Here is a 17,211-nt window from a genome sequence, read left to right on the forward strand (position 1 = left end):
TTAGGAAAGTAGTCAGTAGTGACTGACTTTGGTAGGACTACAGGTTTTACCCAAAAGAGTTATTTTTAAATTCAGGTAGTGTGATTTTTGTATCACTTGATATTATAGATGAGTATGCAGCTTTTGGCCCACAATAAATGAAATAAGAATAGGTACCAGTGAGAATTTTTTCAAGTTTCTCAATTGCTTTTATTCTTCCCCATATAGGGAAATTTTACCCTGACTTGTGGAAACAGGCTAACTTATCTGGCATAACCCCTGTTTTGAAAAAGGGTAGTCAGTCTTCATATCAGAAAGATAAGCTTGTGGTTCAAATCAGTTTTACAGTGGTTCTTTCTGGAGAGCGACTGGTTTGCTCTCATTTGGTTGTACTTAGGGCTGACAGGGACCCAGGTCCCAGCATAGAGAGAAAGTTCTCAGAGTGTGAAGTCACTGAAGCTTTCCTTGAAACTGCTTTTACACTCACATCTTTCCATTATTAGTGACCCCATGGAGAGTTGTTTGAGGTCACATAGTGGCTGAATTTTTGAATTTCTGGCCAACAAGGGAATACATTTTATTTTTTTCTCAGGGCAGTTAAAAGCATTCATTTTTGCCTCTAAGTTTGGGAGATGGTGTGTTCTAACATTGGGATAAGAGCTGAGCTGGTCTTGTTTACATAGATGTACATTGAAAAGAATTTTTGGTTTAGATTCAGGAATGAATGCTAGGTTTGTCTTTGTAAATGTTTATTGAAATAATTGAGTGATTAATACTTGAGCATTTATTTATTTATGTATTTATTTATTTCCATTTCAAACTCTTTTCTGTGTGCAGGTATGTGCCCTCCAGATCTTTCCCTTAGCAGGAGATTCTGCACAGTGAATTATTAAAGGACAAATTTCAATTTCTCTGAAATTCATTCTACTTGCATTTTGCATCCATGAAGCCACAGTGCAGCTGGCAAAGCTGTGTGCTCAGAAACATATTTTCAAAGATAATCTGCCTTCTTTGTTTGGTGGAAAGGGGTTAAAAGAATTCTGTATTGCAGTGTCTGTGCTCATGACCTCTGCCTGTAGAGGAGGTGAGAAGCAGAGCCCCAGGTTAAGCAACATCTGTTATTTCAGTTCACCTCCAGACAGCAAGACAAAATTTCTGGGAAAATAAATGTTTTCTTTATCTGAATTTCTCTTTATTGTAACATTTCTGAAATTATTTGCAGGTTGGTTACTCAAGGTGAATGTACCATGTCATGTACAAAACACGTGTGCAATGGTTAAAACAGCCTGAGATATAAGGCAGAACCTCCCCTGACCAAAGAGGATCACAGTAGAATAGTGGGAAATATTTTTTTTCACTCATGCAGTGAGAAAGGAGTCCTACTTCTTCCTACTCTCCATACATAAATGCTGGTTATGCTCTGTTATAGTCACCTCATCCACGTAAGATCAAGTAACAGCAGTTTGGTAGTCCATAATTTTGTACAGACTGTTAAGTACAAGGGACTGAATATTTTCTAGGTAAACTTTCCCTAAAGAAGAATAACCTTTATAGTAACAGCCTGGGTGTAACTAACAGGAGCAAAGCTTTGTTTGCTACTGAGGTTGCATACCAAATAATGAAAAGAACATCTTTTTCAAGCCCAAAATGATGGTCACACTTTCAGCTGTGGAAACCAGCAGAGACAGGGGTTTGGATGTATTGTTTATGCATACTATGAGGAAGATTTTTTCCTTTGTACTTATCTTTTTTAATCTACTATTCAATCATTTGCCATGTATTTGGGAAAGCAACTAATACACACATATTTGTGTGATGGTTTGCTATGATGCAAAGTTCCAGCACTCTGGGCTGCTTCCAAGAGCATTTTGGAAGCAAAAATCTCCTTTCAGTACTCGATTAAGACATCCTTCACTAGCCTTGTCTTTTCCATACAGGGCATTATATCATGATCAAGCTGTCTGTCCATCTCTCTATCTGTCTACCTGTCTAAATAAAATGTCTGCAAATATACATGTAGACTGGGGTAGCAAAACGTTGTTTTGTAGGACAAAAGCTTCAGGTTTTGATTGGCTGCTGTATCAGTAGACTGGAATACTTACAGCTGTCCTTGGAGGCCTTCTATAAAACTGCAGGTGTTCAGCTTTAGCAAATAGTTCTTATTATATGGATAGACTTTTGGCAGCTGGTAATGATGTTTCCTGAAATTGAAAAATTATTTTCTACCTTACACGCTGGTTTTACATTACTGGAATGTTGGAGAGGGAACCAAATACCTCTCATCGAGTATTACTGAGACTGTTTTTGTTAGTTGTATATATTTTTTGATTTGTGTATTTTATACTGGAATGCAAGTTTTTTTCCTTAACTGTTGTGGTCAGATTTGAAATCTCTTCCAGCAAAAGTAAAATTTTGAGGAATTAAGGAAGTATCTGCCAACAGAGGTTTATCCCCCTTTATATAGAACTATCAACTGGCTTGCAGTCAGTTTACCACCAAACCTTGAGGTGAGGGGGTGTTGTAAAATATTTATAAATATTGAACATTATAATAGAATACTTTTAGAAGCTTTATTTTCTTTTTTGTATCACTGAGTAAGGCATATAGAAAGATTTTATGACTATATATGTAACCTATTCCTTACCACTATCATATAGTGCTGGAAGAAAATGATGGATCATTTTGTTGGTTACTCTTTGGACAATGAGATTGATGACATGCAATATGACTTCTGGAGAACTGTAGTTTAATTGCAGGGAGTTAAACAACTTATTAGAATTATATTTGTATTGTATTTAGTTATCCAAATGCTTGACTTGGTGCTCACATTTTCTTTAATAAGCCTACTTGACCTTTACAGTGGTGAATCAGCACCTGAAGCCTGATGGCTCAAGATTCTCCTCTCCTAATTTTTATTTCTTTCCAAAATAATACCTTGCTGAAGTAGAGTTATTTGAGTGTTTTAAGTATGCAATATTGAGTCTCCATGTACAAGATTGAGTCTCTTCTAGACACTGTAGGCATGTCTCAAATCTATCAAATCAGAATGCTTCCTCAGGGAAAGCATTGATCCTTTAAAAAGGAGTTCTGGGAAGTCGTCAGTTCCTGTTTTGGTTTTTTGTGTGTTTGTTTTTTTGTTTGTTTGTTTGTTTGTTGTAGTGGTGGAAAAACACTACTGAATACAAAGTAAATGAGTATTTCTGACTTCAATAAGTAGGGGCTGTGCAAGCCAACTCAGCATGCCCAGAAGACATACAAGTTCTGGAAGGGAATATAAGGATTGAAGGGGATTTTTAATTAATTTTGTTTATTTTTATTGATTTGCTCTGTCTTTGAATAAATAGTTATTTTGTTTGTCAAATGCAGTCCGTGAAAAAAACTCTATGATTTGCCTGTTGTATGTTTGAAACCTTTACATAAAGAAGAAGACACCAAGAGCAGCTATTAAGTGTAAATCTCAAACTCTATTATAATTTTATCTGATGCTAAGCCACAATGCTATAGGCATGAGTTACTGCTGGTGGCATAAGTGTTTGGCCATATTTACATAAAAGATCCTCTTTGTCTCCTTACCTGTATTCCCTCTCGTGTTTCTCACATGCATTTGCTCAGAGTTCTACAGGTTTTTTTCATCATACGAAAGTATCATTTTCAAAGGCCTTTGCTTCTTGCATCAATGTCAGCATTGCAGATCAGAATGTGACAGGGAATACCTGGTTGCATAGTTCCTTTAAACCTGAGCCAGTAGCACTGCAAAATGTTAGGGAGACCACCCTTTCATCTCACACCATTCACCACTTAAAAGTGAATGGTTTGTTGATGTAATCCTATTTTCAATCTATAGAGGTCACCTGTAATGCACTGCTCCAAGGATAAATGCCTAGTACTCTTTGATGTTAGAGATTTCTTTTTTTAAAGGCATGTTTAATGATATTTTGTTTTGCCAGGATACTGTGTTGAAAATTTTGAGGAATTCAGCTGCTTTTAAACTGCTATTAACCTTTCAGTCAATTGTTAAGAAATCTTTCCAATCTGATATTTTCATTATTTCAATATGCTTCAAAATATTTTGTTTTTGGAAGAACTGCAGACTTCGAGGTAATCTATGATGCAAGATGCAATAACTAGCTTTTAGGTGAAAGTACACTAAACCAAATCTATATTCCCTTGGTAATCAGTGACAAAGATAATATTAATTCCACTTGGAGAAAGATTGCATCCTGCCAGTTCATCATAGAGGAATGAATTTAAATCTTAGTTTATAATGTAGTACTTAAACAGTTGCAAAACTCACATTCAGGATCATTTTTTTATCTCTTTAAGTACACTGTTGGTATGTATAGGCCATACTGTTTTTCCCCAGTAAAAGTGTATATTTTTATTTCACAGATTAGCTCCACCTACTTTTGCTAGGATGGGCTTTTTTTCTTCATAATCCTGACTGATATCTGGTGCAGGTTGGCAAAGTCTTGCTGCAATCCAGCTGGGCTTTTGGGTGTGAAACCACTCCACCTGTAAATTGTTCAGCAGACAACTTTCACAGTGCTAGAGCGGCACATGAATGTTAAACACTTCTCAGAACTGGGCTCCCTGCTTGCCTAGTGCAGCAGTGGTTCTTTGCTTGTAACTGCTCTGTTTCCTGACCCAAGCAGTCATGTGGGGAGTTCAAGTTAGGTTAACAAGAGCAGGCTGACATAGAAAAGGCTTAGTTTCACTCGATTCTACACTGAATCCTGTCTTTTTATTGTTAATGCCCTTTTGTTAATTTTTGTTTCTTTGTTTCATCTGCCAGAGAGTTCAGCTGGCAGCAGGGAGAGTTTCCTGAGCTGACTTGGCCTGGTAAATGGTTTTTAAAGGCTTGCTTCTTCAGGAGGAGCCCACTTTCCAGGGCTCTGTCACTTTCCTTCTTTTGATTTTGTGTTCAGTCCCTTCCTGACCATTCCCCACATATGGTATGCACAGTTGCAATGACTTGCATCTGTCCAGAAGTGTGACTTTCTTAGAGCTGATTCTCCTGTTCCTTTGTGCCTGAGCCAAAAAAGGGCTGTGTTTTACACAAGGCTGCCAGCACCCTTCTCCCAAGAGAACATGTGTGGTCCCTCACATTCATCTGAATTCCCACTAACCCCAAAGAGCAAAAATGTTTAGACTTCTTCCTGTCTCTGGTGGCCACCATTATCAAAATGACTTTGTCTGCCCAGAAAGTTAAAACTCACTGCTATTACACTTCCAGTTCTATCAATGATAAACTATGGAAAACATCAGTGTCATATATTGTGTTTAACATGAGAAGCTGTTTGACACAGTGTATCCTTGAAATGTTTATAGTGAGTAAGCAAAACTTTGAATTCATTTAATAAAACCTCCCTTTAACCTCAGAAATGGAGCCTGTACAATAAAGTTTTATCTCTCTCAATGATGTTCAGTCGTATTTGAAGGGCCAAGCACTGCATAATAAATGTAGGCAGGGAGACTCTCTCCATTTTGTTATATCCTTTCATTGAATTCCCATAACATTGAGGTCAGTTGGTATTCCTGCCCTCTACGTCTCACTCCCAATGACTCCTGTCTTTAAGGACAGTACAAGGGACAGGAAGAAGAAAGAGGAGTATATTGCAAACTGATTTTCCTTAAGAGGTGGTTTATTACCTGCTTAATTCCCCTCCTTGTTACCTATTCATGCTGTTTCTTTGAGAAAGAACACTTATTTGGTAGATCTTAACAATTGTCTGTGAGTGTCTTGAAGCTTGTTTAAAACACAAAGCAGTATAGGAGACAATGGGATGTGATTTTTTGTGACTTGGAGACTGTGAGAAGGAGAGCTGCTCAGCAGCTCTGGAGGAAACTACTAGTTTGTTGTGAGGGGAGCCAAAATGGTGTTAAGAGAATGTGGCAAACCAGAATTTTCTCAGTTCTAGTTTCACCTTACTGATACATGCCAGTGTTCCTCCCTGAGCTTTTGCTGGAAGGGTAGGTGGGACACTGGATGGCCAACATTTCTATGACAAACATCCTTAGATGCAGCTGAACCAATATTGATGGTATTTGCTCCAGTGCTCTTTTCAGCTGCATTCCAAGCACAGGAAAAATAGCTTTAAATTAAATACTACTCAGACATCCATAGTTTTATGTTTAGCAGTTCTCCATAATAATAGGTTAACAGCATGCCAAAGAACATTAAAAGACCTTAAAAGAGGTCCCTAATGTTCTCTAATATGGAACATTAATAGACCTCTTCCTCTCACTTTATCTCAAGCCACCAGAAGAGGCAGCAAAGGAATATTTTAGGATGCTTTTGTATGGGGGTGTTGCATAAAGTGGGATTGATTCACTTGCATTGAAGACGTTCCAGATGGAAGTTGCAGGCTGAAAATTGGCATGAGAATATGCTGGGAAAGTGTCCTCACATATTTGTCCTCTGTACAATCAGACATTTTCCATTGGCCACTGAACTGCATGGACTTTTGATTTGACTTGGTCCAGCCATTCCTAGTTCTTAACATGCACTACACGTGAAAAAAAGAAAATGGGTCATTGAATAAGAACAACAGCCTTGTCTTAGGTGAAAATATGCTCCTCGGTTTAAACAAATTAGTTTGTACCTTCTTCATTTCACTTTTTTAGCCAGATAGGGTTTTTTTTTTTAGTGGAATCATCTATGTAACACATGTATGATTTCATTTTCTCCTTACAGGCCTCCTCTCAGGCCATAATTCTTGATTTCTCCTAATTAGTTGCTGTGGAAATGATTATGTCATAAACACAAACAATGGGAATATAAGGAGCAGATGAAATCTTAAGAAGCAAAGATTTGTTTTCCTGTAAATGACAAACCCCCTTTCCCCAAAACCAACAACCCAAAGGAGATGCATTGTAATACTTTCTGCATTGTCTTTCATCTCAGGATTTTACTGTACTTCTCAAGTATTAATACATTAAAGATTTTTGAAAATCTGATGCAGAAATGGTGTTGAAACCTTCCATCTTAGTTGTCCTTGTAACTCATTATTAAATCATCATTGCTTGCAACTGAAATTAAGCTTTAATTGCAAACTGATCCTTTGCTCTGAGAGCTGTCCGGGTTCTTCCCAATGTACACATCATCACTAGTTATAGAGATCCTTTTGACACCTGTGCAGTTCAATTTGCTGCAAGCAAATTGATCTTTTTATTCCTCTGCCTTCAGATTCTTTGTCTTTGAGATCTGTAGGCAGTTTAACACTTTCAATAATGCTTCCTTATTATTTCCTCACACTATGTGAAAGAACAGTAAATAATTTTATCAATGGGATACACGATGGAATGGAATCTATATCTGTATCAATCTCAGTTATGTTCTGCATTGGGTGAGAAAAAGGTAGTTTTTGCCTCTGGAGTCAGCACATGTGGCTGTGTATCCTATGGGGAAGAAAATCCATTACTCAAGTCCACTGTATAGCAAAGTTTCCATTAAGTGCTCAAAATGGGACTTGTACAGTGTATAGGTCGTGTGAATTCACATGTGGATTTCACCAAGGGAGAAGCTCGTTGAGTCAGAAGATGCCTTTTTGCATAGTCACTTTTCAGAGTTGTGTTATATTTTTGGCATTCACAACACCTCTGTCATGTGAGTATTTATAATTGGTGCCTTTTACAGATGGAAAATCCAAGGCACAGATTATATGACTTTTCTAAAAGAGCACAGTTGGTTAATGGCAAAGTGAACACAGAGCTCAGGATTTCCGACTCTGTCTCCTAGACTCCACAAAATATTTCTAGAGCAATATTGAAGTGATGTAATGTGTAAACAGAATTGTTTCCAAACAAAAATATCTGTCAGGTTACATTAAATATCTGCAACAGCTCTTTAAACAAGCAGAAACAGATCGATTTTTAATGTATGTAGTCTTTAGTGATGAGAAGGAAGACATGCTGAAGTGTTAAAATATTTAGATCTCGCAATGATAAAAAAATTTTAGGTATTATCCTGCTCTCGGCTGTGGAGTAGGAAATCTACATGGTTCTTAGACTTCCAGCTAAAAAGCTTTTTGAAACTGAAGCTGTAAGTGCTAGTTAATAAGTAGGACATTCTTGTCAGCTGCTGGCATCTGTTATTGGAACTATACACTAGTACATGTCCAGCATTGCCTTACAATATGGCAATGGCAACTTTATAGAACTCAAACATGCACAAGAAAGATATGTGAAGAAGGGCAAAATGCTTTTGCATAGTTTTTATATTATTCACACGACTGGAATGTGTACAGCACAGTACAGAGTGTAACAAGAGCAAATGCTGAACCACATCAAGCTGTTCCCTTGTCGTGCATGTCATTTAAATATCAAATCTATAAGGGCGTTTGCTGTGTTCTTCGCACACAGAAAGACCACAACTAAGTGACTTAAAAGTATCCCATGAGTTTTTAAAAATGCGGACAAACAACTCTCTTCTTTTTGATAATTGCAAATACATTGTTCCACTCTGTTGGTTCTGCAACATCTGGTGTTTTATAAAGCATTTTAAAATGTCATCTCCCTTTCCCATTTGCCCACACCCTTCCCACTGCACCTTAACCCCAGCATACCAAGAAACTTTAATTTGTAAGGAAATCTGTGGAAAATCTTGCAAAATGGACTTAAGGAATTGTGTCTCTATAGATTTGAGCTATTCCTTAAATTAACAAGGAAGCTGAGTCAGCAGTATTACTGTGTGGAAGATTTACATGAGGAAGAGGAGCAAGATTCTGGGCTGATTCAGTGGAAAGATGTTATTAAATGACTCTTGTAGATGAGATTACTTAGAACATTTTGCTTGGTAGTGTTAACTTGATAGTCTTGGCATTAAGTCTTCATAAAAAGATCACAAGGCTGTTTCTCAAGAATGAAAGACTGTAATCCCCCTTGCCAGTCCTGGTGTGTGTCCAATGTTTGATTTGTAAATTGAGCGTAGTTGCTTCACAGTTAGCAAGTTAGTGAACTTTGTGCTTCAGGATGAGCTTCCAGGTTAAGGAATCAAAGTGGTTGAATGATAATACTTGTCACAGTGGAGGGGGATGGAGACACGACACAACACTTGTGGTTCGTGCAGCAGAGAGAGAGTTTAATGGCTTACACGGATGTTATAGACCTTATTCAGAAGACTCTGTGTTCAGACCTGATTGGCTGTAATTGGTCACCACCCAGCCCACTGGCCAGTAGCTGCCTGCTTATGTTCATCATCAGGGATTGGCTCTCCATAGCCAAACGCCTCCTCCTTTCATGATGCACAAAGTCCAGCTATATGCAGCCATACTTACTGTGTGCCATTTGTCCATAATCAGGATGTTTTAACACTTTTCATGGGCGTTCTTGGCGGTCCATTGTAGCATAGGGTGAATAGGATACTTTGAGATGTAGGATGCGGGTAAAGGTACAGATCTAATACTACAGAAATAACTGCAGAAAAATCCCTAAGCAAGCCATCTCTAAAAATATCATGAGTTGTAGGAGGTCATCTTGCCTAATTTTAGCTATTTTAGCTTGCCTAATTTTAGTTAGGCATATGGTCTCTGCAGTTTGTATTGGCTCCCATTTTCAGTGAAGACAAAAGGAATGGGGGCACCTCTAGATGGCAGCTCATCCCACATGTCTAGATGAGATTGAGTGCTCACTTTCCATCTGACTAAGTTTGAATGGCTTGGATCTTACCTTTATTGCACAGCACAGAGGAAGATCCTTCCCAATCCCATGCATTTAAAGTAAGACTTATTTCCTTAGCTCTTGAAGTCCATGGAGGAGATTTCTTTGGTATACAAATCATGAGGGTTGAAGACGAGTACAGCGAACAGTTTACTCAGTGAAGTTGCCTTTTTCGTAAATACTCTCTAAATGTGTGACAGATCCTAAAATAAAATACATCCAGCTATGGTCAGAAGGCTATGTTAAGTGATTTATATTAGTTTATTTTTACATAGTTGGTGAAAATTGGCAAAATTTTATATATAGTGATAAAATGTCATGTTGAAGTATGTTTTTAAAAGGAGACTGACATGCACTGTACAGATGATTTCTGTCATAGTTTTGGTGATTAGTATATTCAGTGTTGTCCTCATGGTCACACTGGCACAGCACTTCTCCTGTGCTTCTATTGTAGATTAAAATTACTAAGTACTATGAGTGCCGAAGACAAAAATTTCTTAAGAGACTGAATAAAAGTGCAGTGTTTGGGAAATCCTTTTCCAAGTTCTGTGTTGCCTTAGCTAGAATGTTATGAGTATCCAAGGAGATGCACTGGGACCTTATATCATTAAACTTTTTTCATGTCTGATTGCCAGAGCTTATGACTGCCAGATAAGTAAGGGTGCCTTTACCTGCTTTTTTCTCACTAAAGCAAGTAACAAGCAATGAAAGTACAATACAGTAGCTCTGTTTCAGCATGGATTAGAAACCAGAACATCTGTTTTAAGTTCACAAATAAACTTGTACCTGTATGCTATCATCTGCTCTCCTTTCTCTAACAGTTAATTCCTTAAAATTTTCCAATGTGTGATGCATTCAGACTTTCATTTTCCTAGAAACATATACTCTTTATAAAGAACACTTCTTGTTTAAATTAACAAAAAAGTAATGATACAGATTAATTTTACTCTCTGTAAATAAATTAAAGGGGCAAGTTTCAGACTGGAAGATGCATTTTTGCCAGTAAAGGCATAGTAAAACTGTTCATGAGTATATTTAGGCTGAAAGTTAGGAAGTTAGTTTCCATAGGGGTAGTGGACACAAACATTCTTGCTATGACTGAGATTGATAGCTTTAAGGATGGATTTATGGGGAAGATTATAGTTTTGAAGTCTGAAGGCCCAGATACAGGTAGAAAAGAAGATAGTGAGTTTTTCTTTTGAAAAGCCTTGGTCTTCTAAATTCTTGGATAAAATAATGCTTTTTTATAGTTTGTGGATATAAACTTTGCTAGCTGCAGTCTTTGGGAATCTGAGAGTTTCTGCTCCTTAACCTTTATTCCTGTTTGTTGTGTGCTCTTCTTCACTGTGATGACTCACTCAGATGATTGTGATACCAGCAGTGTATCATTAGTATGGCAAACTCAAATCCTGCTACTACACAAACACTATTGCTGGAGTCCTAGAAGTTTAAGAAATAAAGGGAAATGGTACAACCCTTTCGACCATCAGCCCTGTGACCTTTTGTTCTCAAATGGTTTAGTCCCTCTTCTATACATGACTTCCACTTGGGACTTTTTTGGCTCTTTTCCATTTTTTTTCAGTTAGCATTTATTTCACACATCATTATGAGAAGCACTGGCTCTGAAGATACGCAGCTCTTGTCATAACAGAAGTATTTTGTATGCACCTGCAATTTGATGTTTGTGTTCAGGGAATATTGTAGAGTGAATAAAAAACCACATAATTTAGGGGGTTTTCACTCCACCTGCTATGGAATTGTTGTATTTTTTGGAGGAAGAGTGTTGTGGTGTTTTTTTATTTGCTTGAGTTTTTTTGAGGTTTATTTTTTGGTGATATTTTTTTCCCAAGAACAGTCTGAAGGTGTGTTGATGGTGTTATGGAAAAGGTACATTGTAGGTTATAATGCTGTAAGCAGAGAAGAAAGGAAAATCTGTAAGACAGATGGCTAACTAACGTGGTGTAAATACCCTATTTTTAATGCAAGGGGGAAAAGGTGTTCCATATATAGTCTTCAAGTTGGAAGCTTCATGTTTGTAATAGTACCATGGCAATGTGCAAGTATTAATCACTTCCTGTTTGCTATGTGTAACAGCAACATCAAAAAATCCTGCTCTCAAGAAGCTGAAGATTCTTGCTGCTTTTGATCCTCTCTCTTCAAATGCACCTATTCATGTGTACTGAATTCCTTAAGACTGCATGTGTGCAAATGAAAGGACCTGTAACCCACTTGTACCTGACCCCTCAGAATCCCCCTGGTGCATGAAGCTGTTTGCCACTGTGCCCAGTTTTCCCACCACTCCTTCATCACATACTGGAGGCAAGGAAGGGGTGGGTGTCAGGGTGGGCTGCAGCTGTGTTCTGCTAGGTTTCAGGCAGGTGCTTGCAGATTTAGGGAGCTATAAATGGCTTCCTGATAGTGTTCCCAGCCTGTCTTCTCTGAATAAAACTCTGCACAGGAGAGTGTCTGGTCTGATAGCACTCACAAAAACAACATTGAAACTCTTCTTACTGCTCATTCCAGTCAAATGGCTTTAGAATGAGAATGAGCTAATACTTTAGTAGTTGCAGTGAAATTAGGAGTTCAGTCTCATGTATCCATGTCAAGTGGAAAGACAAACAATTTGAGTTGTTTTAATAATGCCTCCGCAACAGAAAATGTTGATACTTGTGCTGATGAGAATTTTCTCTAACTTAGAAAATCTAATCTTCTGCATCAAGGAACTGTTATTGGAAACTGATATTTCACACTTTCATAGTGATTGTTACTTATTAAGTTCTTTTATATCATGATGCCTGAGAGTAAAGGGTTTCCTAATGCATGTTAATCCAACTTGTCAAGTAAATTTTTTCATTATGTATTGTGACTGGAAAATTATCTGTTGTAAGCTTTGCTTTAATTCAAGGAAAATTTAAAAAGTTTTAATTTTTTTAAAATTAGTTTTACTCTTTCATTCAGAGATTCTATTTTTTGGGGAGAAGGGAAGGAAGTTGCTTTTGAGGGGAGACTTACTTGGCAATTAGTCGTGGTCTATTTTTGTTGAAAATTGAGAGTCAAGACGGGATTCCAGTTGCAGTAAAGTAGCTTATGGTACAAGGTAAACTGTGTTTCCATGGAATATATCTTGTGATGAAAGCTTCTTTCCTAAATACTCACTCTCTGAATATACATTCTTTCCAGACACTGTTGCTATTTTGTTCTTTTTAGGTAATTACAAGCTTGCCCCTCAGAAAGGAAAAAAAAAAAAGGAAAGTAAGAAAAGAAAAAAAATATACACCTACAGGAAAGTTTTTAAAATGTAGGTCCTACTTAATCTGGTTTAATCTTTGCGTATATAAATTCATGTGGTTTTTGAGAGCTTATTTTTGAAATTTGAAGCACCCTTCTGTATTTATTTCTCTGAAACTTTTTGCAGCTTTTGTACTGTGAGAAAAAAACAATGCTGGCAGTGAGCTTGGTTATATAAGTTAAAGACTTTTTGTAGTGCTTGATTTTTTACCAGCTGTGCTTCCTGGTTTTAACTGACAAGCTATTACCATCCTCATAGAACAGTGCCCTAAAAAACCCAACAAATTTACAATTATGTTTGTGAATTCATTCCTGAGTTTGAATATAATTCTTTATCTCCAAACGTGCAGTTACAGAACTATGTAATTTTTTATGTACCATCCTCATTGCACAGAAGAGTCATGAAATAAAGAGAAAAAGGAATGGAAGATTTAGGGAGAGGATGTGACTCTGGGGCTCAGGATCCTACCAGATTGATAGAGCAGCCCCAGAAAGAGAATGATATCTGCTGCAAATGGACAGATGGAGAAGAGGCCTAGGATGAAGAAAAAGAGTGAACAGAGGAATAAATGCGGTGAGAAGTGAAGGGCAGAGTTGGTCTTTTATGCAATTCAAAAAGTGGAGAGAAGCAGTTGGATTTGGGAATGAATAAGGTCCTAGTGAAGACAAATGAGGATTGCTTCCTGGAGTGAGAGGATTGTTTGCTAGACCTGATTTTTTCATTTTTATTTCAGTGAAAACCAAGATAATCCTTTTTTATTTTGGTGATATGAAATTATTTCCTGTAGTCAGATATGTTTAATGCTGTCGCCCCAAATAATTTTTTTTATTTTTTTATTTTTTTATTTTTTTTTTTAAATAAATTTTTAATTCTTTCATTCCTCTTAGAGGTGAATTTCAAAATGGAAATGCAATTTGAAAGCATCCACTCTGGAATTTATCTAAGGGATATGTGTTAGGTTTTGTGGGTTTTTTTTCAGTAAAATATTGCTGATTTCAACCTGAAATCATTTTCAGGTGGGCTGCAAACTAATAAATTATTCACTGAAAGTGCTACCAGCTGTATAAATCATGAAATATCTTGGGTCTTTTTTCAGACGGAGAAGCTGTGTGAATTGATAATTGCTTTCAAATCCTGCAGATACTATCTAATACAAGTGGTCGTGAATCCAACCTGCAGTTCTCAGTGCCTAATTGCATGCCAAATAGCTGTGTCATTTGAGAGTTCAGATTGTTCATTGCAAAGAAAAGAGTGCCAGCTTACACTGTGTCAAAGATAATGAATTTTTGCTTTTTCCTTCTTCCAGAATAAATTTTATTTGTTGTAGGTGCTGGATCATATACCCTTTATTTGTTGCAAATACTGTTGTAAGTGAGGGTCTTTGTAAAATGAGGCTCTTTAAAATGGAAGCATTCCTAGTTAATAATGAAAAATGTCTGAATTTCTTTGGCTTGATCACAATGAGAAAATAGAAATATTCTTTTTTCAACTATTTGTTTTGCTTAAAATCATGGAAGAACATGAGTCTTCTAAACAAACAAACAAACAAAAGCTTATTTTAGTGATAAATGATGCACAATGCTGAGCGCTTGTAGCATCCTTCTCTTTTCTAATAATTGTCCCTTGGTGCATTCATCACTGTGTGCTTCTTAGAGGCCTGTCTGGTAATCTTTAGCTAGTTTTAAATCACAGATTTCTCTGTATGCAGGCCACATGTTACAGGAAGTACTGAAAGTTCATGTGTGCTCACACACTCTCAAACGCTTTAAAACATCCACAGGTGTGCTTAAGGGGAGCATGCTAAGAGAAAAAATTAAAAGGGTGTAGTACAGGAATGACTGTCAGAGCAAAGGCAAGTTGTCAGATATTCATAAAGGTTGTACAAAGTTAGGAGAGAATTCTTATTTCTCTATGGTGCACTTCTTCTCCAAGACTGTGTTATTCACGGGCAAATCTGAGCCACTTGGGAAATGGTGTTTATCCTTAAGACCATTGCCTGGAAAAATTATGGGAGTATATTTGTGACAGTTGTTGGAGTAGGACAAGTTGTTGGTGACATAGCATTGTACTTGCATTAAAATTTTATGGCTAACTTGAACTTAATTCCTGTAATCTGAGAAAGAAAAATCTAGTTTTGAGTGAATATCAGTGCTATACTGAGCACAGCAGATTCTTTCCTGGATTCCTCATTAAACATCTTTGCTAGGCCACATCAATTCTGCAGATTGCCATGATATAAAACAGAGTAAAACTGGGTGGCAATTGTGCCACTTTTGTGCACATATGCATGGTGTATCACATGCACTGTATGCACTCCTACCAAATTTCAAGATTTGCTTCCAGTTAAAATTTGAGGATGAATATAAAAGCTGTTCTCCCTCTTCTGTGCTGGTAAAATAATTTTTCCAAAATATAGGCTTTTACCTGAACATAAAGTTGGTATTTCTTTTGAAACAGCCTTCAGGTAAAAATAACAAATTCTTGTAGAAAATAGTAAATCTTGGTTCACAAACTCACTCACTTACTAGTTAGCAGCATTAAAACATTAAATTGAATTTACATCAAGTATGCAAGCAAACCTGTATCATTTCAGTGACTGGAACAAGAACTGTGTTATGGGTAAGTTTCTTCTAAATAGCTTTATATCTGGCTTCAAACAATTTTTGTCTAGAAAACCTGACTGTGCAAAAGAGCTGTGTTGGCATTTTGCAATTCTGTTTTCTGGTACTGCTCAGGAAGTGAGGAAAATAGAAATCCTCACTATCTTTACAGTCAATTTTCCACCAACTGAAATAAGAGAGAGTACTTGTCAGTTTATGTGATAGCTGGTCAGCTGTTTGGTATATCTTGCTCTTGTCTCTATAACACTCATTCAATGTGGAGATAGTGGAGGATGTGTATCTGCTGTCCATGTCCCAAGAATGAGAGATAAATGAAAGATTCAGCAATACTGTCTTGTTCAAAGGGAATGCAAGAGTAAATTTTGGATGCAGGATGATGTCATATCCTTGGAAAAGTTATTTTGTTATGATTAACCTAAAGATTTAAATGACTTGTTAGTAATGCAAGTTTATTGGAAGTTTTGTTGGGTTTTTTATGTTTTGGCTTTTTTTGAGGGGAGAGGGTAAATTTTTAAATTATTATTGATCAGAAATAGATCTGAATTTAAACAGGGGGTTAGTACATGTGCTCAAAATGAAGGAAAGAAGTCCACTGTTGCTGAAATAAACATAGCCATTATAAAATTATATGGTTTAGAATTTCTTACATCTTAAAAGTGAGGGAGAAGACTTTTGCCTTTCAACTTGTGATGGTCCTCTTCTGTATGCTGGGAATGGGTTGGGTTCTTGTTCCATTAGGCTACAGTGACTCTGATCCAAGACTCCACTAGTAATCAGCAGCATTAAGCATGATGGGAAAGAGAAGTGTATTGCAAGAACAAATTTTAGATTTTTTTTATACTTGACAAAGCATCCTAGAGCATTCTTTGACTTTATTACAACTTTTGAGCATAGTCAGGACTTTCTACATGTACAGAATGAATGCATGGCCTCACTATAGATATATGAAGTACTCTTGAGCATTTTGTAGTTTAGATGTGTGAAGCTGTATTTATTAAGGGATAACTAGGGGCAAATTGTCCTATTTCTGGAAGAGATTTGGCAAGGAAAGATTTTCACACTCAAGGAAAAGTAATGAGTATATATTCACTGACATACTATTTACATTGTGCACTGTCGATGGCACAAAGAAATTATATTTTAAACTGATTTAATATATTCTTTCAGTGAAGAGAGTCAATATGTTGGTGGATGTTCATGGAATATTCATTAATATACTTAATCCTCATAATAGTTATACTTAAAGGAGTTTTGTCATTATGATCTTTTATAAAATACATAAACCAGCTTGTTTAGAAAAAGAAAATCTTGGATGGCTGAAAGATTATAACTGGCAGGCAGAAAAATGATAGGAAGTTCTTACTGATGAAAGTGGGCACAATGAACAGCATTGGCATTGACTAAGTTTGTCATAAGCAGTACAGGGAACACCAGTTTTCCATGCCGTTGGCTGTTCCTGACTGCTAACAAAGATTTTGGTCACAGTCCAATGTTTTTTTTTCATAGTTAAAGGTCTCACAGTGGCAATAATTTCAAGTCTTCTGTGCATTAAACTGCAAAAAATCCCACATAAAAATAGGCTATCTTTCAATTCTAATAACATGGAAAAACCCAGAAAACTAGTTGTTGCCTCCACAGAAGCTGTTGGCATTTTTGAAAAATGGC

General features: G+C 36.8%; 1 protein-coding gene across 3 annotated transcripts in view; it reads left to right on the top strand.

Moving 5' to 3' along the window:
- Positions 1–17,211, top strand: part of SUGCT (succinyl-CoA:glutarate-CoA transferase) — a 315,428-nt gene that overhangs the window by 211,201 nt on the left and 87,016 nt on the right. The gene's annotated exons all lie outside the window — the stretch shown is intronic.

Source organism: Oenanthe melanoleuca, chromosome 2 (assembly GCF_029582105.1).
Source record: "Oenanthe melanoleuca isolate GR-GAL-2019-014 chromosome 2, OMel1.0, whole genome shotgun sequence".
Lineage (NCBI taxonomy): Eukaryota > Metazoa > Chordata > Aves > Passeriformes > Muscicapidae > Oenanthe > Oenanthe melanoleuca.